The sequence below is a fragment of the Anolis sagrei genome, chromosome 5 (genome assembly GCF_037176765.1).
Source record: "Anolis sagrei isolate rAnoSag1 chromosome 5, rAnoSag1.mat, whole genome shotgun sequence".
In the NCBI taxonomy this organism is placed as follows: domain Eukaryota; kingdom Metazoa; phylum Chordata; class Lepidosauria; order Squamata; family Dactyloidae; genus Anolis; species Anolis sagrei.
In genome coordinates this window covers 67,585,030-67,609,256 of record NC_090025.1, presented here as the reverse complement: position 1 = coordinate 67,609,256, position 24,227 = coordinate 67,585,030, and positions in this window count along the sequence as shown.

Here is a 24,227-nt window from a genome sequence, read left to right as displayed (position 1 = left end):
AGTAAGGGTGGGCAGGCCCTAGACTGTATGTGTGGTATGTGGAACATCTTTGACATTTGTAAGGAAGAAATGCTGCTGCTCCTCCTGGAGAAGTTAGAGGGCGGGGCCAGTGAGGAAAAGAGGGAATGTTTTAGGGGATGTTTTAAAGTAGATTTTATTTACAAAAAGAAAAAAATCCCTAAAAATCAGGGGATATTTCAAATGTTATGAATATTGGTGGGCTAAGAGTGGTAGATGTGCCCTTCAGCTGTGGCAATTTTCACCCCTCTAGTTCTAAAACTGAGAGGTCCAAAAATGGTCCAATTTTTTTTTGTTCTTTTGGATCAAACAACAAAGCTCATTTGGAAAGGAGCCTATTTTTGGGAGAGGCACTCAAAAATGAAAACAGGGCCTTACAAATGAAACAAACAGCAATGGATAGCCATTCTATAGAAATCCATCAGACTAGTTATTACTGCATCTTATATACATATATATATATATATATATATATATATATATATATATATTAAGAACCATTCATTTTTCTGAGTAGAGTGGAAAAATGAGAGCTCAGTCCATCTTGATAGAATCTAAAAGAAGCACTGATGCTCTATGCTTCCCACTATAAAATCACTTCTGATCTTTTTGAATACCTGGATGGGAAAATGGCATTGGTGGGCAGGGGTGATTGGCCCCTCAGGTGATGGGGCTGCTGCTTTCCTCTCTCTATAGAATGACCCTCAACTCATCCATGGGTCATATCAAAAGCCATAATGTTGGCCCCAAAACCTGACTTTTACATGGCATGAGATTGACTTATGCATATACTTATGCATATACAATAGTTACTTAGATCAGTGCTATTAAAAGTGGTGGTTTGTGGACTGATGCCAGACCATACGGTATTGGTTCCTGGTCTTTGATGAATTTCCAGAAAAGAAATAGTTGCAGCTAATGGGCTCAAATATGGTGCTAGTCCTTGTCAACATTGCGAAAAACCCTGCTGGTTCCTCACATCAGACAGTTTCAGAAGCACTGAATCAGGTCATCAGTTTCCTGCAATGATTTCTATTATGATTCCCATTTTATCAGAAAGTTCCTGGGTGTTACTTTTAAGAAGAACCTAACCTAGGGCACTCACATGACAGCACTGGTTAAGAGGGCCCAGCAGAGACTGTACTAGCTGAGACTTCTAAGGAACCAACAACTGAATGAAAAACTGATGGTGACCATCTACCGCTGTGCTATAGAGAGTGCCCTAACCGACTGCCTCAGCACATGGTTTGGTAACTCCACAGTGGGCACAAAGGAAGGTGCTCCAAAGGGTCACTGTTACTGTTCAGAGAATCATTGGTTGCCCTCTTGTCTCTTTGGAAGAACTTTATAAATCCTGCAGCCTTAAGAAAGCTCAGGGCATTCTTAAGGATCCATCTCACCCAGCATATTCATTTTTTTTTAAAAAAATTACCATCTGGTGGTTCAGGGTGAAAAAGACAAGGACAAACAGTCTGAGAGATAGCTTTTAATCTACAGCTGTAACTATACTGAACTCCATAGTTTTGCATTCATGTGGCATCAGGGGCTGTGCAGTGAAAGTTGGAGTGTAGAGAGATGGGTGTGTTGTTTTGTGATGGTGTGCTGGAGAAAGCATTTACTTTTGTTGTGCAATAAAGCTATTCTATTTTAAAACTAACAAAACACCCATCTTCAATATAGCTGATGGATGTGAATCGATATTGAAGGGATTTCTTATCCACCTCTCCTTATGGCTTGATGTGGGTTACAACATTGCTAAAACACTTAATTAAAAACATAATCATTTAAAAATACACATATCAAAACTTGTTTCCATAAAATACATATTAAAACTGTGGGTGAATGCACATCTACCCGAAGGCCACATCCAGACAGTCACTTTAATGCAGGAGTTACCACAATAAAAAGTGGGCTGTCCAGATGATGTCCTGGATAAACCTGAATTAATTCACCACAAACCAAGAAAGCCCTGGTTTGTGGCAAATTAATTTGTTAGTGGGTTTATTCTGCACCTTCTTAAGGCATGGGATAAACCCACTACTTCTAGTGTCTGGACTGCAGCCCAGACAGTAACCCCACAGTTTTCTGGACTAGATTAGCCTGTAAAACTGTGAGAACACCAACCCCCTCCCCCAAAGCCCCCCAAAGTAAGGGGGGCTTACTCCTTCTGCTCTCCTTCTCCTGTCGTGTCATTTCTATGCACCAGGAGAACTCCGGTAGCCCTCTAATGGAAACCAGGTAAGTAATTTTTTACAGTGCTTTTGAGGGCTTTTGGGAGGGTGTTACAGTGCACTGATGTTCTCTCAAAAGGTTCTGGGAGAACATCTGGACACCCACGCCAGAAAGTGTGTGCTTTCTGGGGGTGTATGGATAGAAGCCCAGAAACATCTGTGTTTTTTAAAATGCAGATGTTCCAGGGTTAAAGGGCTTTGTGGAAGCACCCTAAGTCTCCTGCTTTTAAAATGTCCATGTGAAATTATCCCAGCAGAAATGGAATGGAATATTCTGATTGACTGGATAGTATTCTGAATAGAAGCACTCCTGTTGGAAATTAGTATAGATAGATTCATTTTTCTCATCCTACATCTCCTTCTGAAAGCCAGAGACAAGGAAAAAAACAACAAGGGACCACCATTATTATCCTGCATTATTCATAAACTTTCAGTTCCAATATTGGTTATACTTTCCTAGATCAAGTTTGCTTTCTTCCAACAGAACTATTCTTATATTCAACTCCTAGATGAATATCATCTTCTCAGATAGTAAACACTTTGTGACTGAACAACTAGTCAACTTTCATGGTAACATTTATAACTCAAAGCTGCTCATATTGAAAAATGAACTACAGATATCCCAATAGGTACAGGGATTTGCCTACCAATTATCAGATTTCGGAAATATTATTTTGGGAATCTATCACTCTCAAACTCCCTAGCAAACATGGTTACTTTTCTGTACTCTGTTAATGACCCCTCAGGTGTAAGAATCTATGATTACAAACAGCACACAATAACAATCATCAAATTAGGATCTGACTTAATTGAACTGAATGTCCAATGACCTTCCAATGTCATATTGAGGATTTTTTATAAAAAAATAAGAAAAGGGGAAAACAGGCATCACAATTAGCTTTGAAGATTAATTTTGATGGAAAAAATTGAAAGTGTTTTTTCTTTAAAAATTCACTATGCTGTAAACATGTTTTCCTGTATGAGCATCCAAACCCATGAGGATTGCTTGCCTGATTAACTAGAGCAAGATGAACTGCAAAGAAAGAATGCTGAAGGCAACTAGTTGGGATATTCAAATATAATTATTATCCTTTTAAATTGCACATCACTATGTGTAAAAATATATCCTCAGATCATGCTCTTGGCTTGTGATACAAAACAGTCCAACACAAGGAGTAACATATATTTGGAGCAATCTTTTTCCCCTTTCTTGTTTAATGCATGTTTTATGTTACCATTTTTTTGTAATGACACTCACCCACACAAGTATTCCCAGACCACCCACTCACACTGTCACTTTGTCAGATGTTGTTCTCCACCATGTGTGCTGCCATGTGCTTGACAGTTTTCATACCAGAGATGCCCTCTTTCTTGATTCATTACTCTCAAGAAAGGTGTAAGAGGGGTTTTTTTTGGTAAAGAAATTTCTGGTAGAATTGAGCATGTTCTATAATAGAGAGCTGCACCAAGGAAAGTCAGGCTCTTCTGCAATAAACCTTGAAGCCATCATGTAGGGCAACCAGAAATTGTGGTGGATCATTTCCAGAAATTGGGAGAGGGGTGTTGTTTCAGGGTGTTCCCCAAACAAAATTATTTAGGTTCAGATATGAGCTCATCAGTGCAGGCTCTTACTTAGGTGATCTCTTGTTGTCCAAGTAGGATAGTCCTCCAGGGTCAGCGTGCAGTGTGTGGTGGATCTGTACATAACTGTGGAGCCCTATTCTTGATCTGCATCTTCTCCCGCAATGTGGGCATTGGTTTCCAGGTGGAAGACGGTCCAGGTCGGGGTTGGCTTGACATTTCTTCCTCTTGGCACATTTCTCTCTTTCACCCTCTATTCGTGCCTCTTCAAATTCTACAGCGCTGCTGGTCACAGCTGACCTCCAGCTGGAGCGCTGCTGCATGTCCCATCATACCATGAAGGGTAGTGGGTAGACATGATAAGGTTTTCTCGTAAGCAGCACCATGACTTGGAATTTCCTTTCAAGTGATGTCAGGCTGGCTCCATCTATTTGAGTTTCCAGTGGAGTAGCTAAGAAAAACCTTCAGTTTTTTAAATGGATCTGGTTGTTTAAGCTGTTTTGTTGTTTGATTTCAGCTCAGCTAAAATCATGGGTTTGAGGTCCAGAGTGTCAAGCTTCCAGAAGGCCAGATGAGATACAGACAGAGTGAAGGCAAAATCAGAGGCTTGATCTCAATGGCCAGGGAGGATTTCAGTGGAGGCAGCACTCCAAAGAACTGTCATACAGTGTTCCCTTGCTACTTCATGGTTTGCTTTCCATGGACTTGCTGTTTCACAGGGAATTAGGAGGGGGAAGAGGAGGAGGAGGGATTGCTTCCTTTTCTTTCTTCCCCAAGTGTCTGGGGAAGGAGGAGCGGGGAAAGGAAGAGGAGGGCTTCCTTCCTTTCCTTCCTTCTTCAAGCGAGTGGGGAAGAGGGAGGGGAAAGAGGAGGAGGAGGGCTTGCTTCCTTTCCTTCCTTCTTCAAGCGAGTGGGGAAGGAGGAGGGGGGAAAGGAGGAGGAGGACTTGCTTGCTTCCTTTCCCTCCTTCCCTGAGCAGAGAGGGAAAGAGGAGCATCCCTAGTTTGCTGATTTTCACTTATCACGGGTGGTCCTGGAACATAACACCCACAATAAGTGAGGGAACACTGTACTGCAATTGCAGATACGGAGAGCATTTATTGCGTGTGGATGGGCGACACTCCTCCCTCCCACAGAACCAGAGATGACACAGACACGTAGATGGAGTAAAAATGGCCACAACTTAATTTATTAATTACAGGAACACAGGGTTGGCTGCTAGGCATGGGTTCTGGATCAAGATCGATCAGCCCGCTGCTGACCGATACCTGATGAGTCCAACAGGGGGCCCACCGGCACAATACCGGGTCACATGACACGGCACCCCTGGAAACCGCCGGATGCTCCCTCCCCGCCAATAGGGGAGGGGCAGCACCAGATCCAGGGCCCATGCCACATGCCACAAAAAGGGGGGTGGTGTGCCACCGCGCCCCTTGCTGCCAACCCTGGTTGCCTGCAACCAATAAAACGCCTGCTTCCTGGACACCCGAGCACGAAGAGCCAAGGTATCTAGCCAATGCTATTGGGGGCCCAAAGTTCTGAGTTGTGAGCCTGCCAGATGTTCAAATCTTGGCTCGTCCCCTGGGTGCCTTCCTGTCGAGCTTCGCCTTAGCGGCCCATCGCCTGGTTGGCACCTTGCTCCCCTCTGGTTCTTCCTCCACTGCTTCTCTTCCTCTCGCCTGCACCAGCAGTCCTGTGGGGATAGGAAACAGAGCAGCCGGCAGTCCCGGGTCCCTCGAGGAGGAGGCCCGGTCTGATGTATGAAGTATACACTGAAGATCTCCAGCGCCCCATGGCCTTGATGCTATCTACAGGGATGCCACTCCCGGCAGCTGCAGTAGCTGCTCCTATCCTGAAGGAATGTCCTCCAAACTCACCATGTGGAAGGCCCAGCTTCTTGAGCGCCCCCCGGAAAATAGCCATGAACCTAGTGAGGGGGCTCCCATCTTGGTGTACAAACAGAAGGCCCGGGGTGCTGCCCCATACGCCCAGGAACTTAGTGAGGGTCCGAATTGGGCATAGTTGCCCTACCTTAGATCCCTTGATAGCGAGGGAGACCCCTTTCCCCCCCTGGCCTGTCTTGGACCTTCGAATTTTAATAGTCATGGAGGTGCCTTGGATCGCACTGTCCCCTAGTTGCAGAGCCCTACCCGATGTGTCTGTCTTGGCATTGGCTACAACCTCCCCCAGACGAAGGGCCCCAAAGAAAGAAGTGATGAAGGCTGCCCGAAACAACTTAACTTCGTAATGCAAATTGCAAATCCTCCTGAGGGTCCTGGTGAGGCGGCAGAGGATCTTGTATGAAAGTGGGCGTCTGGTGTCCTCCCGCTTTGGTTCCTGCCTGCTCCAGCCCTTTAATATCTTCCTCACCCTGTACGCCTGACAGGGATCGCAGAACCCTGCAGCTTTGCTGAAGAATGCGATGCCGGCAAGCTGGATCCGCATGGCCTGGGTCGACACTCGGGCCCTCCTTTGTTGAACTATGAAGTGGATTACCTCTTCCTCTGAGACCAGCCACCCGCTGCCATAGCCTGCGTCCTCCCGGAATTTGGCGAACTTAGCCATGGCTGTCCGATAGGCTTTCTGGGTAGAGGGAGCCACTGATTGCATCAGTCCTGACCAGGCCTCCCATCTCCAAGGGTCCATAGCTCTTCTGGGAAGCTGGTGGGCAGACGATCTGCGTTGGGTGCCAGGGAGCAAAACCTTTCTTCCTGAAAACGTGACAACGCATCCGCTACTTCGTTGTTCAAGCCTGGAATATGTTGTGCTGAAAAAGTGATATTAGCTTCCAAACATATTAACACAAAGTGCCAAACCAGACGCATGACCCTGGCTGACTTAGAAGTCTGCTTGTTGTTGATCCTCACTACTGCCTGGTTGTCGCACCAGAAACGAACCCTCTTGTTCTTGAACAGGTCCGTCCAAATGCGCACCACCACCAAAATTGGGAAGAATTCCAGGAAAGTGAGGTCTCTAAGCAGGTTACCTGTTCTCCAACTGTCGGGCCATCTAGCGGCGCACCAGCGTCCTTGCAGAAAAACCCCAAAGCCGATGCTCCCCGCTGCATCTGAGTGCACCTGCAGCTCGCTCCCGGGCTCTCACTTAGCCTGCCACATGGAAACCCCATTGAACCTGTTTAAAAAACCTCAGCCATACCTTGAGATCCTCCCGCATTCCTTGCGACACTCTGATCCGGTGATGGGGAGCGCGCACTCCAGCTGTGGCCCGAGCAAGCCGGGCACAGAGGGGGCTGCCGGGGGACACCACCTTACAGGCAAAGTTGAGGTGGCCCAGAAGCGCCTGCAGTTCCTTTAAGGTTACCTTCCGCTTGGCTGCAGCTTCTCCAACACGCTTCCGCAGCGAAGTGAGCTTGTCTGCTGGCAAGCAAGACAGACCTCGCACAGAGTCCAGCTGAATTCCCAGGAAGACAATGGAGGTGGAGGGGCCCTCTGTTTTTTCCTGTGCTAAAGGTAAGCCAAAAACCCTGGACATGGCTATAAAGGTTCTTAACAATTGAGCACATTCCGTGCTGTCTGGCCCACCCACGAAAAGGAAGTCATCGAGGTAGTGGGTGATGGAACTGGAGTGGGACAGGGACTTGGCCACCCATTCAAGGAAAGTGCTGAAGGTCTCAAAGGCAGCACAGCTTACAGAACATCCCATGGGCAAGGCCTTGTCAAAATACCACTGGCCATTGAATTTAAAGCCCAGAAGGTTGAAATCTGCTGGGTGCACTGGGAGAAGCCTGAAGGCTGACTGTATATCGCACCTGGCCATAAGGGCCCCTGGGCCTTTTGCTTGCACCAGTCTGACTGCCTGATCAAAGGAGGCGTATTTTACGGAGCAGAGTTCCGGAGGAATGGCATCATTCACCGACTCCCCTTTGGGATACGAAAGGTGGTGAATAAGTCGGTACTCGCCAGGGGTTTTCTTGGGCACCACTCCTAGGGGGGAGACCCTGAAGTTATCCAGGGGTGGGGCCCCAAAGGGGCCTGCAATTCTCCCAGCTGCCAGCTCTTTTGCAATTTTAGAGCTGAGCACCTCAGGGAACAGGGCTGCTGATTTTAGATTGCCCAATGTGAATGCCTTGCGGGGGCCGACTGCTGGGATACGGAATCCAGCTGCGAAACCCTCCCAAAGGAAGGTGGTTGCTGACCTGAGGGGGTAGGCTTTGAGCCGTGGGACCATGGGAGGGAGTTTTATGGGGGAAGGAGCAAGTGCAAGAAGGTCATAGGGAGACTCACTTACCTTGCCCACCGACAGCTCCACTGGTTTGTCCAACTTCCTTTCTGATACCGGGCTGGGGGCCAGCCCGGCCTGCCCGAAAGGGCTGTAAAACACCTTGCTTGCGGCACGACACCTTCGTGTGACTACCAGCGCAATACTCACATACGTGGTCGAAGCGGCAACGGGCCCTTTGACACTTGCCCAGGGTGAACTCCCAACAGACTGCCCGCCTGGCGTCTCTCTTGCCCCAACCACGCTCATACCTCCCTGTCTCAGGCTTGCCCCTGATGCTGGGCCCCACCTCGGTGAGCCAGATGTCGTGGTTGACGAGGTCCCACCTGGCTCGAGCACTTTGGGATGCCCGTTTGCGAAATGCGGTGTCATATGCTATGGCCGCTGCCTCCCTTGCAAGCAGTCTGGCCCTCATGACGTGAGCCTGGTGATTGGCCAAGTGCCAACCACGCTCAGGGAAAGCTGCTGCCACTACCCCCAAGAAAACAGTGTAACCGGACATACGATTGACAAAGGAATGCTCCACGGGCCTAGCACTATCCCTTTTCTTGTGCCTTCTCTTTGAGGGGGGTTCCCGGCCCTCCTCTCCTTGCGGTTTTAGGAGGGAGAAGATGTCCACATAATATCCCCTAAGGATCTTACTCCTGATGCGGGGGGAAAGGTGCGTCCCTGGGGGGTCCTCATGTCTAAAAAGGGGGGTGGAAGTAACTGAGAGGGAGACTTACCTCCTCCTCTCGTCCCGCTGGAGGTGTCAGTGCTGCCTGAGTCAGCTCTGCTCCTGATGGCCCACTCAGGTAGCCCAGGCAGGAGGGCTGCTGTCCTCCAATAATTATCTCTGTCTACTGGATCAAGAGCATACTCACTCTCTGAGGAGTCACTCTAAGATGTGGAATTGTAGTAGCGCTTGGAAGACCGATGCTTCTTCTTACGAGTGCTGCTGGTACGGTGATCACGCTGAACCTCTGCTTCTTCCTCACTGGATGCGGATTCGCTACGCTCCGTGTCGCTGGACGTGGGTTCAGGTGCTTCTCTGGGCCGCCTGCGTTTCTTGCCAGGGTGTTCCTTCTCTTTGGGTGAGGAGGTTCCTGGTCCCTCTTCGGCGAAAACCTTGGACTCCAACTTACCCATCCTGTCTACTAGTTTTTCAATATTCTTGGAGATCCCCTCCAGAATGTTGTCGCCCTGCTTGGTGAAGCGCCCACTGGGGGCCCTGGATGGCGCTGGTTTTGCCGCTGGCTGCCGGGATCTCCCTTGCTCCGCATCTCCTTTCCCTTTTGCAGGCCGAGCTGGTGTCTCTGAAACTGCCTTCTTACGTGCCCTTGTGCGTGGGGCCATTCTGATGGAGTGCTACAAAGACAGAACTATAAAGCACAGGGTGGTAAATGATAAGGGGTTTGGTCCAGGGAAGAAGGGACCTGAAGCCTGAAAGCCATTGCTGGAGCAGGGCTGCTTGCCAATGGCCAGGAAAGGGGCGGGTTGGAAAAGGGGAGAAAAAGGCAGGCAAAATCAATGTGGAGTGGGGTTGAAGAAAGTTCCTTGGAACTGAAGCCCACCACCCCACGAAATTCACTGGTGGACTCCCATCCAAGGAGTAACCATGGCAAACCCTGCTTAGCTTACATGAATGAAAATGCCTGGAAGCCTTTAAGGGGAGATGGCCTAAGCCCTGCCCACTGCCCCACCCCCCCAGCGAATGAGGCCGAGAAAGCACGCTGGCCCCAACAGGGGCTGCAGAAGGATAGAAAAACAAGGGGGGGGGAGGCAGGCAGCCAGCAACCCCAGCCACCCCCATGCCTGGATGCATTTATTTATTTATGTATTTTAAAAAATATATTATATTATATTATTATTTGGAAAAGCCCCCTTTGCCAGGGCTCCCGCTGGCTGCAGGGAGGGGCTTGCCGAAGGGGAGGGGCCCTGGGCCCACGTGGCGAGGGAGAGCGCTGGCCCCAACACTCAGCCACGTGGAGGAGAAAATCCTCTAGAGAGGATGGAGGGCCCGACAAGGGGGGGGGGAGGCTGCAAGGCCTCCCCCCCCCACTCGACCCCCCCCCCCCAAGAAAGAAACTTCCCTGAGAGAGGAAGGAGGGAGAAGCTGCCCGCAGCTGGCTCCCCAGATATGGGAAGGGCCAGTGAGGAGGCCACAGGCCCCCAGGAACCACCATGCGGCTGCTGGGCTTTTACAGGGCCCAGGCAAGACCCAGGAGGGCACATCCAGAGGACCAAGGTAGGAAAAAGGGGCCCAGCAGCCAGTAGGCGAGGGGGTGGGGAAGGAGGGGCAGTGGGCCCACGAGGAGGCCACAGGCCCCGGAGAACATTTGCTGCCGCCGGGGGGGGGGCAGGCCTGGCAGTGGGGGGGGCAACCCCCGCAGGACCCTTTCCCATGGATGCCCCCGCTGCGTGCCGGCAGCAGCAAGGGAAATGGCAGTAGGCAGTGCTAGGAGCAGAGAGCATGCTCCAGCCGACCCGGGGGAGGGCTGGAGCAGGCCCAAGGCAACAAGGAACAACCCCCCACCCCCAAAGAAGGAGAAAAGAGGCCAGGCCCCAGGCCCGCATGCTCCACCGTTATTGTTGTTGTTGTTGTTGTTGCTGCTGCTGCTGTTTGCCGCTGCCGCCGCTTTCTCCTTCTCCAACTCGAAGCAGGCCTGGTGCCTGCTGGGCCCAGCGCAGCCTATTTAAAGCTGCTGGGCACAGGGTGCAACCGGCCCCTGGCCAATGCCAGGAGCTGGGTGGAGCTAGCCTCCAGTTGGCCAGCTGATCCAGTGGCGGGAAACTTCCAGCAGCGCAGGGGCTTTTGGGAAAGAGAAGCCCCTGCTAACCACGTGGCCAGAGGGAGGGCACCCCCCACCGCAACAGGCTTTGCCCGGTAAGTTGGGCAATGAATATACATTTGACAGCTATTCAAGATTCCTGCACTGGCCTCTGATTAGCTCAGAAAATATCTGAATAGGATCAACTCCATGGTTTATCAAGAATTCCCTCCATCATCATTGCTGATTAGTCTTTGTTGTGGCTGGAAATTCTTAATAAACTTTCAGTGGATTATTTTGAACTGTATGTTTATTGATCTTTCCCCAAGAGGGGTGCGATTAGAAAAGAATGTGGTGGAGCAACTAATAATAAACTTGATGTCCTGGCTCCAGTGGAGACAATGGGTTCAGTCCAGATAAACAACGAATGCTTTAGGACAATGGCTATCTCAATGGGTGATGTAAGAACTCAGAAACGGCTATGCAGGTAAAGGCCTGCACAATTCCAACCATATCTTAAGACAACCATGAGAATTTATGACCTGGATACAATACATTGATATCTTAGATAAAATATTTATTATTTATTCAAAAGTATTTTAGTTCCTTTAGGCCTGGGACCACTGCAAAAACAACATTCTCTATCAGACAAACAGTGCAAAAGGATTCTAGGATCGATTGTACTATAGCCCCCCGGTAGTGCAGTGGGTTAAACCTTTGTACCAGCAGGACTGCTGACCAACATGTCAGCAGTTCAAATCTGGGGAGCGTGCGGATGAGATCCCACTGCCAGCTCCAGCTTCCCATGGAGGGACATGAGAGAAGCTCCCCACAAGGGTGGTAAATCATCAAATATCCAGGTGTCCCCTGGGCAATGTCCTTGCTGGCAGCCAATTCTCTCACACCAGAATTGACATGCAAATTCTCAAGTCGCTCCTGACATGAAAAAAATCTATTGTACTAGATACCACCTAGTGCTCCAACAGAATCAGCAGAGATTCATTTCCTTTATCCAATACTTAGCATAGGTTGTTCATCAAAGCCATTGCATTTTCAGACTCAGGGATGAACTCAAACTGGAATAAACCTCAATCATCCAAGAAAAGCTAGAGTTATGCTGTCACTAAGAACTTCCTTAAAAAGAAATATTGGAAAGTGCATAAAAATGTCTTCAAAGAGTGGGTAGCCTTCTATAAAGATGTGTGGGTGCCTGAGCAACAACAATCTCCTCATTTATGTGAGAGAAAAACTCAAACCTGCTGTAATCAATCCAGATGTTATATAGCCAGTCCCACAGCATAACCATTTCTTTTAGCCTTTATTCCATCATAAGAAGATGCACAGGTTATTCTGGACCTTCATGGTTTGTGTTTCTGACATGTGGACAGTTGATCTGATCCAGTAAAAACCAATAGCCACACATCACAAACACCCAACACTCAACCACATGGACTTTTTGTAACCTGACCAGAAGCAATGTTGCCAACTAAGCAGCTCCATCAATGAGCTGCTTCTGGCCATTGAAACAGCAGCAGCCCCCAAGAGGACAGGACACCAGTGCTGATGTGCTATCAATTGAGACAACAATCTAGACTGCAAAACAGCTTCTAGGTGCTTCTTCACCCATACATATGGAATATCTCTGGTGTATCCAGGGCAGCTCAGGAGCCTGGATTATTTCACTTGGTGTAGACAAGAAGAATTCCTTTGACTATGTGCACTAGCTCAGGAAAACATAATATAGCAGGGTTATTGTAGCATGTTATCTTCACCTGATGTGCAATATCAAATCAGAGAGAGGAGAACAGGTATCAGTTGTCCAGTTTAGCTCAATGCATTGCTCTAACATGTTTCCTCTTTCCCTTCACATTTTACTCATCTCCTTTTACTCCATCCAGTCCAACTGTCTTTATGTGATTAAAGGTCAGTGCCTTATTATGCATATACATCCCACAAAACTCATACTATATGGAGTATAATTTATCATACCACCAGTAATAACTAAGAGGGTTATGAACCTGGCCTTCCCTCAAATGACCAAAGCATGAATAAATCTTGGGGCCTGGTGGGATGTGGTAGCAGTCAACCTGCAAAAAATCCAAATAACAGGCCGGAAGAGAACCCATTATGAGTTTTGTAAAGCTCTGTTCTTATTTTATAACTTTCTCTGGATTTGTCCTTCAAAGGACAGCCTTATATTTATACTGACACCTTTTTCTTTTGTTGTAAATTTTAATAAGATGGTCCCTAATGGACTTTAAGTAAACCAGCCTGAGAAGAGCAGCCTGGTAAATATCACAGAAACCCTAATAATTAAAGTACACATCAGAACAGAATTGTGTCGACTCATTCTACTACAAAAAGCAAGAGTTCGCAGGTCAAAGCCAGTATTCCTTAAAACCCGTAAGCAAATAAAAGGCATTTCAGCAATTCTTCTTTTTTCCTGCTGTCAAAAGTGTGTGCTCTTAATTGCACTATGTTTCATTCTTAGTTTCTTGGATTACCAGAACATCAAGAAAACCAAAGTGCTCTTCCAGCAGTCACCAGCCAATCCCTCTCCAATACCAGAAATATAGTTTAATGGTGTAACATTAGAAAATGTTGACTATTTCTGCTACCTTGGCAGCCACCTCTCCACAAACATCAACATTGAGACTGAAATACAACACTGCCTGAGCTCTGCAAGTGCAGCATTTTTACAAATGAAGCAGAATGTTTAAGAACCAGGACATCCATAGGAATACCAAGGTGCTTGTTTATAAAGCCATTGTCCTCCCAACCCTGATATATGCCAGTGAAACATGTACTGTCTACAGACGTCATACGCAACTTCTGGAATGATTTCATCAGAGCTGCCTTCGAAAAATCCTGCAAATTTCTGGGGAAGACAGGCAGACAAATGTCAGTATGCTGGAAGAAGGAAATACCACCAGCATTGAAGCTATGCTCCTCCACCATCAACTCCACTGGACCAGCCATTTTGTCTGAATGCCCGATCACCATTTCCCAAAGCAGTTACTCTACTCCGAACTCAAGAACGGGAAATTGAATGTTGGTGGCAGGAAAAGAGAATTAAAGATGGGCTTAAAGCCAACCTCAAAAACTGTGGCATAGACACAGAGAACTGGGAAGCCCTGGCCCTTGAGTGCTCTAACTGAAGGTCAACTGTGACCAGTAGTGCTGCAGAATTCAGAGGCACGAATGGAGGGCAAAAGGGAGAAACATGCCAAGAGGGAGGTACGTCAAGTCAACCCTGACCGAAACCGCCTTCCATCTGGAAACCGATGTTCTCACTGCAGGAGAACATGTGGATCAAGAATAGGGCTTCACAGCCACCCACACACTCACCGCCAAGACACCACATCTGGAAGACAATCATCCTCGAGCTATGAGGGATTGCCTAAGTAAGTAAGGAATACCAGCATCCAACTGGATATGTGGTTTTCACTTGTACTTTTTCATATGTAGAATGGACTCCATCACCCATGGCAAATGACAAAGTGAGCCATTCCTCACAGAGTTTGTGGTCTATAGATATTCCCTTTTCTCTGAGCTTAACAAAAAATAATACAGGCATACCTCAAATGACAAAGTCTCTGACAGTGTCGCTCCTTTTTATAAAGGCATTTTCTGCCAACTAAGCCACCCTTTTCTTTTATGTCCTCTGTCTAGCTGCATCAGCATTGGGAGGATAATGAAGGAGGCCTAAAAGGTTGCAGAAAGGAGTGTTATAAAGTATTAGCAGCTGAGAAAGGATTCGGTTCTAGCTGGGCACTCTGTATCTATGTGTGTCTGCCAGCAGGCAAAGTAAAACAGAATCCGTTGCTTGAGCTTGCTTGATTAGCTAAAAGAGAGAGATAAAAGAGGAGAACAGATAAAACTCCCTAACCAGCTATGCTCAGCATGTTAAAATAAAGGTATAGGTCTATATGTTTGGTCACCAAAATGGAGATCATAAGAAAAAGTGGAGGCTGATGAAAGAAAAAGTCATCCTGGATGCATTTTGGAAGAAACTTTCAATAATGCATGAAATGTTTGTATTACTGTACATACTCATGTGTCCTATTCTGAACAGTAGTTTAAGGTTGTTCCTGAAAACATCTAGTTACTTAATTGCCAAGTATTTGTGATAAAGGCATCACAACCTTCTGAGGCCCCACCTTTCTTGTCAGTATTCCAGCAAGGTAGGTATTTCTATGCTTTCCTCTTGAGGCTGCTGGGAGCTGCAAATTTCAGACTCATCTTCACCAGTTCTTATCCTTAGCTGTCTAAGTCCTGAGAGCAGGGCATGACATCATGTATAAGTCAAGGGCAGGTTTTGGGGCCAAATTTATGGATTTTGATATATGTTGAGAGTCATTCCATAGAGAAATGAAAACACCAGGGCAAACTGCCCCAGCCATCACCACTATTTCCTAGCACAGACATTCCAAAAGGCCAGAAGTGGTGCCATGACAGAAAGATTAGAGGGTGTCGGGGCTTCTCTAGGTCCTCCTGGGATGGAAAAATTTAAGGTGCAATACTTGCATTGATCCTTCGTTATGTCAACTCAGCTTTTGGCGGTTATTTTTTAATTAAGATATCGGAGATCATACATTCATATATAGGATTCAAGGTTTAGCTAACCTAGGACCCACCCGGACAGTACCTTTATTGCGGTTTCTACCTCAATAAAAAAGGGGCTGTCCAGACAATGTTCTGGACAGTGTCAAAGTAATTTGCTACAAACCAGGAAAATCCTGGTTTGTAGCACATTAATTATATATTGGGTTTATTCTGCCCCTTCCTGGAAGACACAGGATAAACCCACTATTTCTGGTTCTGGACTGCAGAATACTGCTGTCCAGACAGTATTCCCACAGTTTACCAGGCTAAATAAACTGTGGGAATACAAACCCCACTCCCCCTAAGCCCCCAGACACCATAGAAAACTAATGAAAACTTACCCATCCTTCGGCCCATTTTCCCAGCAAGTAGAAATGACACGCCAGGATAGCGGGGGGGGGGGGGGGGGGAGGAAAATTGCTCTCCACCCCACTCTCCTGGCATGTCATTTTGATACACTGGGAGAGCAAGCCAAAGCCTGTAATGGAGGACGGGTAAGTTTTCAATAGTTTTCTAAGGGGTCTGGGGGCTTGGGGGAGGGAGATAGGGCCTCCAGACGTTCTCTCGGGCTAGTCCCGAGAGAACATCTGAACACCCACCCCAGAAAGTGGGTGTGGACAGGCCCCCAAGAAAATCCACGTTTTTAAAACATGGATTCTCCTGGGATAAAGGCCTGTCTGTAATCAGCTCCTAGTTGGTTGGTTGGTTGGTTGGTTGGTTTGTTTGTTTGTTTTCACATGTCAACTGTTCTTCTTCTTGGGAGCATACAAACCTATCCCTATTTTTTCCCATGGTATTTCTGTCTCTGATACCAAATTGTCTCATAAGGGAGTGATGACACATCTGAGATAATATTCTGTAGTTCTTATTCTCAATAGGAAAGTGAAGACTACTCAGCAATATTCACACCTTGATTGAAAATGGTAACCTGCCATCAAGGAAAAAGGGAACAGCTTTGAGAGTCTTTGCATTTCAGGACTTCATTAAGGAAATATTTGCTTGTGCAAAAGTATATATTTTTCTGTGCAGAAAAATGGTTGTACAGCAGAAAACATGTCTCTTGAGGGAAACGAAATAATGTGGTACAAGATACATTTATTCTTGCATTAAATTACTACTTTTTGCAAGGAAAGACTTTTTGCAGTAATTGTTTTATTTAGGCAATTGGCATAATCTTCATAAAGTTATGCCAATTAGTACATTAACTAACACCTCTGCAGAAACTGTTTCCTACTCAAAAATATTTCTATAAACTCTGTCTTCCACTTTTTGTACAGAAAAAAATCATATATTTCATGCAAACATATTTTCTCAAATGAATTCCAAAAGTACAAAATGGTTCTTAAAAATTGTGCAGAAATCTTTCAATTGCTATGGAACAATTTTTTTTAAAAAAATCACTTATATTATCCATTTTTTCTTGCAGGAGCAAAATAAATAAAGATTGGTCTCACTTTCAAGCTAACTGTCATATGTGGGGAAATTACTGCCCTAGAAGAAGAAAAATTAAAGTCTCTTCTTAGCTCTATGATAGATTGGTAGGTGAATCTCTAACAAATGCTAATTTCCTAGTTCTATATAGAGCCTTTCCAGGATTAAAGGTCTCCTCGCTGGTTAAATAACAAATTGGTATTTTGTAATTTATTCTTTCTCTATGGGAATGATGATTTTCACTTTCATCAACTTGTTGTAAATCATAGACAATGTAATGATTTGGCAGCCAATGAGTCACATAGTGCTAACACAGAACTCAGCATTACATTAATTTGACAGCAGTGTATCATGTGGTTGGCTCTGTTGTTACTCGAGGAGCATGAAAGCCGAAATAGTCTGGTTTCTTCCTACACTATTCAAATATGAACATAAGTTCTGGATCACACAGAGGAAGTCTGCCATGTGATTCCCACTTCCACAAAGGCTTGTATTGTGGGGGTAAGGGACCATGCTATGAAATAATCTTTCACAGGCCCATGGTAATTGATGATGACATATGGAGAGTCCACTGCTTAAGTTGTTATTTATCCAAAATACTGTCTACAATCACTCTCAGCACTGTCCAGGAGAGAAGTAGCTGCTGACACCCACCATTTTAACCTCCTTATCTTTTTGGACCAATAGCAGATTGTACCAAAGCAATGCTACACTGCAGTCTCAGAAGCACCAAGGGAATATTAAAAGAGAAGATGCTTAGCAAGTCCTGATTAAACTAAATTCTTTGTGAGCACAGCACACATCATGGGAAATGAAAGAAAGATGTCCTATGAAACAAATGCAACTCAGGTTCACCAAAGGACCTGCCTAGGCTAATGCTGTCCTTTTCATATGGTTTGAGTTTTATCACATTGCTTAAAGAAGGGGTGGGATTTCAAATCCCAACCAGCATAACCAGTTACAGAGAGCTATAATTCGAATGATAGTACAGTCAGCCTTCCACATTTGCTGGGGTTCAAGGCACAGTACTCCTATGAAAGGGGAAAACTGAGAATAAAAACGCTGGATTTTTATGACCTGAAAGAACACCTCTCTAGGAATTTTTAGGCCTTCCAGCACAACTTCATGGTCAACTTCTGCTGGAAGCCAAACATAGAATGACATTTGGAGGACCTGGAAACTCTAATGTTTTCCCTAGAAATTTCTATATCCTCCAGCATGACTAGAAGAAGCTTGCCTTCAAGATTCCCATGGATAACATTTTTAATCAAATTCATGAATAATCAAATCCACAACTGAGGGATAGCTGTATTTGGTTCTAAGTTTGGTCTTCAAGACAGCTGACTCTTCTGTAAAACCTTCTCATGAGGTTTCACATCAATATTGTGAAGTGGAAGACCTCTGTTACCTTGACATTAAGCAATCAAATTTATAGGAAAACAAAACTCTTGTCCCTCAATTTAACATCTGTATTAAAATTATGCCCTCATGTTGGAAAGAAAAGATAGACAAGAAGGTGGATATATCTCCTACTTAGGTGTGAGTATAGGTTCTAGGACAGGAGTATAAACAAGTGACATTGATTCAATGGGTTTACTAGTTGATACAAAGAGTGGGATTTAGGTAATAACATTCTAAGTCAGAGGTTCTCAAACCTTTTATGCTGGGGCCAGTTCATGGTCCCTCAGACTGTTGGGGGCTGAACAATAGTTTGAAAATTGTGCACACTGCAGATGTTTTATTTGTAGTGCAGAAAAATGAAATAACAATACAATATTTGACATGAACAATTTTAACCAACATAAACTTAACAATATTTCCATGGGAAATGTGGGCCTGCTTATGGCTGATGAGATAGTCAACCTACTTTTGTTGAGTGCCTTCAAGTCATTTCAGACTTAGAGTGACCCTAAGTCTAAAGTTTAGGGAGGGAGCCAGGTAAATGACCTTGGAGTGCTGGGTCCGGCTTAAAGGCCTTAGATTGGGAACCCCTGCTCTAGGAAAACTGGGAAGGGGTGTGTTAATGTTAATTGCTAACCTTTGTTCACAGTATTTAATATATTTATGGACTAAATAATTAAGCATGTGGATAGAAGTAACGGAATTTAAACCAAAACAAACTTTGTTTTAGCTTTGCAGAATATAAACAAAGAAGGGTGGATTTATCTTTGTCAAGCCCTTCCCCATACATATCATTAAAATCAATGTTTCACTTCTCCACTTACACATTTTCTATCACAACCATAACTACGAATCCTACTGTCAAAAATCATATAACCCATGGACCTTAAAATCAAGGAATTACTGAGACAATAGCCACCTTAGGCTACTTACAAGAAATCATTTTCACTGAGTCACAATTATGCTAACATTCAATTGGCTTACTTATATTTATATTTATGAAAATCTGGTTTATGAAATTAGGAAGAATGCCTTCATGTATAAATGATGGGGAAGGGGGTAAGGAGGATCAGCTGGTGAAAATAATGTTATAGTTCTTCCTTTAAATGAAATCTATGAAAGGAGAAAAATAAAAATGAAGCAAGATAGTTAGTTTGCTAGTTCTAAACATATATTCCCCTTTTCCTTCTCTCTCCTTTTATGAGTTAAGAAACATTTGGATCTTAGTGTCAATGAAACATTCTGCCCTTCTTGTAGAAATTACTTCATGACTAAAATAGCTGTTGGTCTTATAAATTATACATCAACCTTCCTAGGAATATGTCCAAAGTGAATGCAGGTGATACAAATTTCATGATGGCTAGGCCATGTTACTGAGAAGGAAAACATCCATAGTCACTAGTTTACTGGGCACTCAGTTTGCAGATCTGGATGGGGAATACAAATTGACCTAATCCTTTCAAGCAGAAATCCCATGTCTGCAGCATGGAATGCTTTGGTGTTCAAACTATTTCACATACTTTTTTGAAATGAACTTTAGAAGAGGTTGTGGAAAGTAAGTCAGTGTTATTATCTACAACAGGTAAAGGTAAAGTTTCCCCTTGGCATTAAGTCTTGTCATGTCTGACTCTGGGGGGTGGTGATCATCTCCATTTCTAAGCTGAAGAGCCGGCATTATCTGTAGTCACCTCCAAGGTTATGTGGCCGGCATGACTGTATGTAGCACCACTATCTTCCCGCTGGAGTGATACCTATTGATATACTCACATTTGGATGTTTTTGAACTGCTAGATTGGAAGAAGCTGAGGCTAACAGTGGGAGCTCATCCTGTTCCCCAGATTCAAACCACTGACCTTTCAGTCAGCAAGTTCAACAGCGCAGTGGTTTAACTTGCTGCACAACCAGGGGCTCTCTATTATCTACAACATACAGAAGAATCTATCCAAATGGTGGACAAAATGTTGCCTTGGAGCCTACAACTATTTTGTGGCCCTTTGCTCCCCCATGTTCCCTGAAGCAACACTTGTTTCGATGGGGGGAATAAATTGCTACTTCCGGGTGACTACAGGAGTGACAATACTCATTTTAAATAGTTGGCTAATCCCATTTGAAAAATGAAGTAGAAGTCCATCCATTTCCAACTTTGTCAACAACCAAGAGAGTGCCATGGCAAAGGTTTCTTTCCAACCCATCAGTATTGCCTTCCTCTTTCCTTGGAGCAGGAAGAGGAACCATATTCCAGTTTGGAAATGGTATTAGCAATTTATTTATTTATTTATTTATTTCTATCCCACTTTTCTCCCAGAACAGGACTCAAATGCATTTTAACAATGGGTATTTTGTCAGTGAACATGTGATTCTTACCAATTTACGAGTTTCCCCACTAAACGTACGAAGCAGAGCTCAATTCTGTGTACAGTGTTCCCTCACTACTTTGCGGTTTGCTTTTTGTAGACTTGCTATTTCGCAGGTTTTTGCCTCCCTGTTTATGAATGGTTGCCATTGCCCAGAGCAGCATACTAATCCCGCCTCCTGGCAATGATGAAGAGTGGAAGGGGGTTTCACCCTTCCCCTAAGGAGAGAGGCAGCCAATCAAGAGATATTGCAAAGCAAAGCAGAGATAGCTAGCAAAAAAAGGTGTGTGATGCTTTTAAATCTCTCCTCGCTTCTGCCTCACCCTCGGAACATGATATAAATATATAGCATCCCTACTTTGTGGATTTTCACTTTTTGCGGGTGATCCTGGAATGTAATACCCACGATAAGTGAGGGAACATTGTATTTACACTCAAGAGGAAACCTGTGCAACCACTTTCTGAGCTACAAAGCACATTTCAGTTCTGTGGCAACACCCTGTCATGCTGCAAAGCAGAGTTTAGGCTCCTCCTCTATCCACTGGTCAGAAATAATTGTAGAAAAAGTTGTGGTATAAATGGGAACATATATACACAAAGAGAGAAATAGAGGGAAACCAAATCCAGGCTGCATCTGCTGCCTAAACTAATTACGGAAGTTTTACTAACAGTGGACCAGTATTTATTCTCTAATAATGAGATCCAATAATCCCTCTCTTTCCCAATGACAGACATGCAAACTATTCAGTTCCAAAAAATCATGACTTGCATGTGTGGCGTTTATCATCTTTGTAATGGTTTTAACAATTCTTCCATTGTAAGCCATTGCCCCATACATCTCAGCACACATAAGCTATTTAAGGTCAAGGGAGGAAGAGGACTGCATTGAAATTCCTCACAGTCCCGCCCACATGCATGAATCTGTGTGTAAATAATGTGGCATACAAGAGAGGGGAAAGATCATGCTGAACATTATTGGCCCATTATAAAGGACTTCTAATATTAATTTCTCAAGAGATTTTTTTTTCATATCAAAAGAGAAATGTTCATTTCATTTTCTACAGAGAATGGAAGTGCTTCCAGATAGATAGTGCTTTTTATTTGTGGATGGAAAATTAAATCTCTTCAGCAAATTTCACCCACTACCTATTCTGGACTGTTGCTGTCTGTGATTTGCAGAATATATTGCATATGCTTCTGCGTGCTCATTCAAATCAACAGTCATTAGTGGCTACAGTAGATGACTGTGTAGAGATACGACCTGGGAGAGATGCATTACCTTTGATTAAAGGGGACTAAAAAACATGAATAAATGCATATGAGTTGGAAAGACTGCTACAAAATGAAGAAAGGGTTACCAAGGTGAACATTTCAATGAGGGAGTTAGATGCAGCACAATATGCTTTGAGGAAAATTAAATTGCAACTGAGAAAAAGAATGAATTCCTTTTGAATGAAAGAAAGGAATATATAAGATGATATACAGTATTGAAGGAAACAAGCAGTAATGTAATGAAATCTTCATTATATTATAGGATCATAGAATCAAAGAGTTGGAAGAGACCTCATGGGCCATCCAGTCCAACCCCTTGCCAAGAAGCAGGAATATTGCATTCAAATCACCCCTGACAGATAGCCATCCAGCCTCTGTTTAAAAGCTTCCAAAGAAGGAGCCTCCACAACACTCCAGGACAGAGAGTTCCACTGCTGAACGGCTCTCACAGTCAGGAAGTTCTTCCTCATGAATATGGGGAGAAAGAGGAAACTGCTTGGTGCTGGGTTTGTCCCACTGCCCCACCAATTTGAGACAAAGGGCTATAAGTGTGAATCTGGTGTCATCTGCAAACTTGATAAGCACAGCCTTTAAACCTTCATCTAACTCATGAATAAATATTTATATATTAAATATATTAACTGAATGAATTCTGGGAGACAAAAAAAAGGCAACGAAGCAGTCCAAGAATACCTAGCTACTCTAAATGGATTTAAGTCACCAGGGCCAGATGAGCTACATCCAAGAGTATTAAAGGAACTAGCAGAAGTAATTTCAAAACCACTGGCAATAATCTTTGAGAATTCTTGGAGAATAGGAGAAGTCCCAACAGACTGGAGGAGGGCAAATATTGTCCCTATCTTTAAGAAGGGGAGAAAGAGGACCCAAACAATTACCTTCCAGTCAGCTTGACATAATACTATGAAAGATTCTGGAGCAGATTATTAAGGGGACAGTTTGTAATCACTTAGAAAAGAATGCAGTTATTACTAAAAGTCAACATGGATTTCTCAAAAACAAGTCATGCCAGACTAATTGTATTTCTTTTTTGATAGGACTATAAGCTTGTTAGATGCAAGGAATGCTATAAATGTAGCATATCTTGATTTTATTAAGGCCTTTGACAAAGTTCCCCATGATCTTCCTGCAAACAAACTAGTTAAATGTGGGCTAGAAAATACTACTGTTAGATGGATTCATAATTGGTTAAGTGACCCAACCCAGAGTGATCACCAATAATTTCTCTTCATCCTGGAAAGAAGTGATTAGTGGAGTGCTGCAAGGTTCTGTCCTGGGTCCAGTGCTATTCAAAATATTTATTCATGAGTTAGATGAAGGTTTAAAGGCTGTGTTTATCAAGTTTGCAGATGATACCAGGTTCACACTTACAGCCCTTTGTCTCAAATTGGTGGGACAGTGGGACAAACCCAGCACCAAGCGCTCTCCTCTTTCTCCCCATGTTCATTTTTTGCTTTGCTTTTCTTACGCATCATAGAAAGTATGGTAAAATGTGAAAGGCTGCAGAAATGGTAAAAGAGGCCAGTCAGCTATCATTATATGTTTATAACCTACATCAGAAACATCCAGACCTAGAAACTAGCTGCCATTAATCAAGCCTAAGAAACCTCATGCTAACCATCAGGCAACGTTTCCTTCAACTATGAGAATTAAAATTGATCTTCAAATCACAAAAGTCTGAAGCAACAAAAGAGAAAGGAGCTACTAGCTGCACTATCAACCTAATCTTGCACTGCAATCTCTGACAGTTTCACAGCTTTAATATAAAAATGTATTTATAAACCATTGCCTGTGTGTTGCTTCGAACACCACACAAAAGACTTCAGTGAACAATGGGAACAATAGAAATGTAATTCATTGCAAATAGTGAATACTACCACAAAGTTTAAAAATCCAACAGCAGGGAAAACATAAAATGCTGAAAAGCAGGCAGATATATATATATATATATATATATATATATATATATATATATTCTTTTTATCTATTTAGTGAAAATAGTTTATTTCTGGCAGGCAGGCAGGAATTGTTATGGCACAGCAGTACACCAGGTCCCAGCTGAGATCCTAATAATAACCATCCTTGTTCAGAAGTACTTACATTTTGCTCCAATGACACACCAACTTAATATAAACATTGCTAAGAGTTTTATTTCAGGGGATGCAAGTTGTCCAAGGGCATTCTAAAATAGGGTGCTAGAGTGGAGGACATTGTCATGAAAGGCATAGAGGGCATTCCAGTAACATAACTTGTTGTCGTTAACTGCCGACAAGATGGCTTTGACTTATAACAACCCTGTGGATAGGAGACCTCCAAGTCATCCTGTC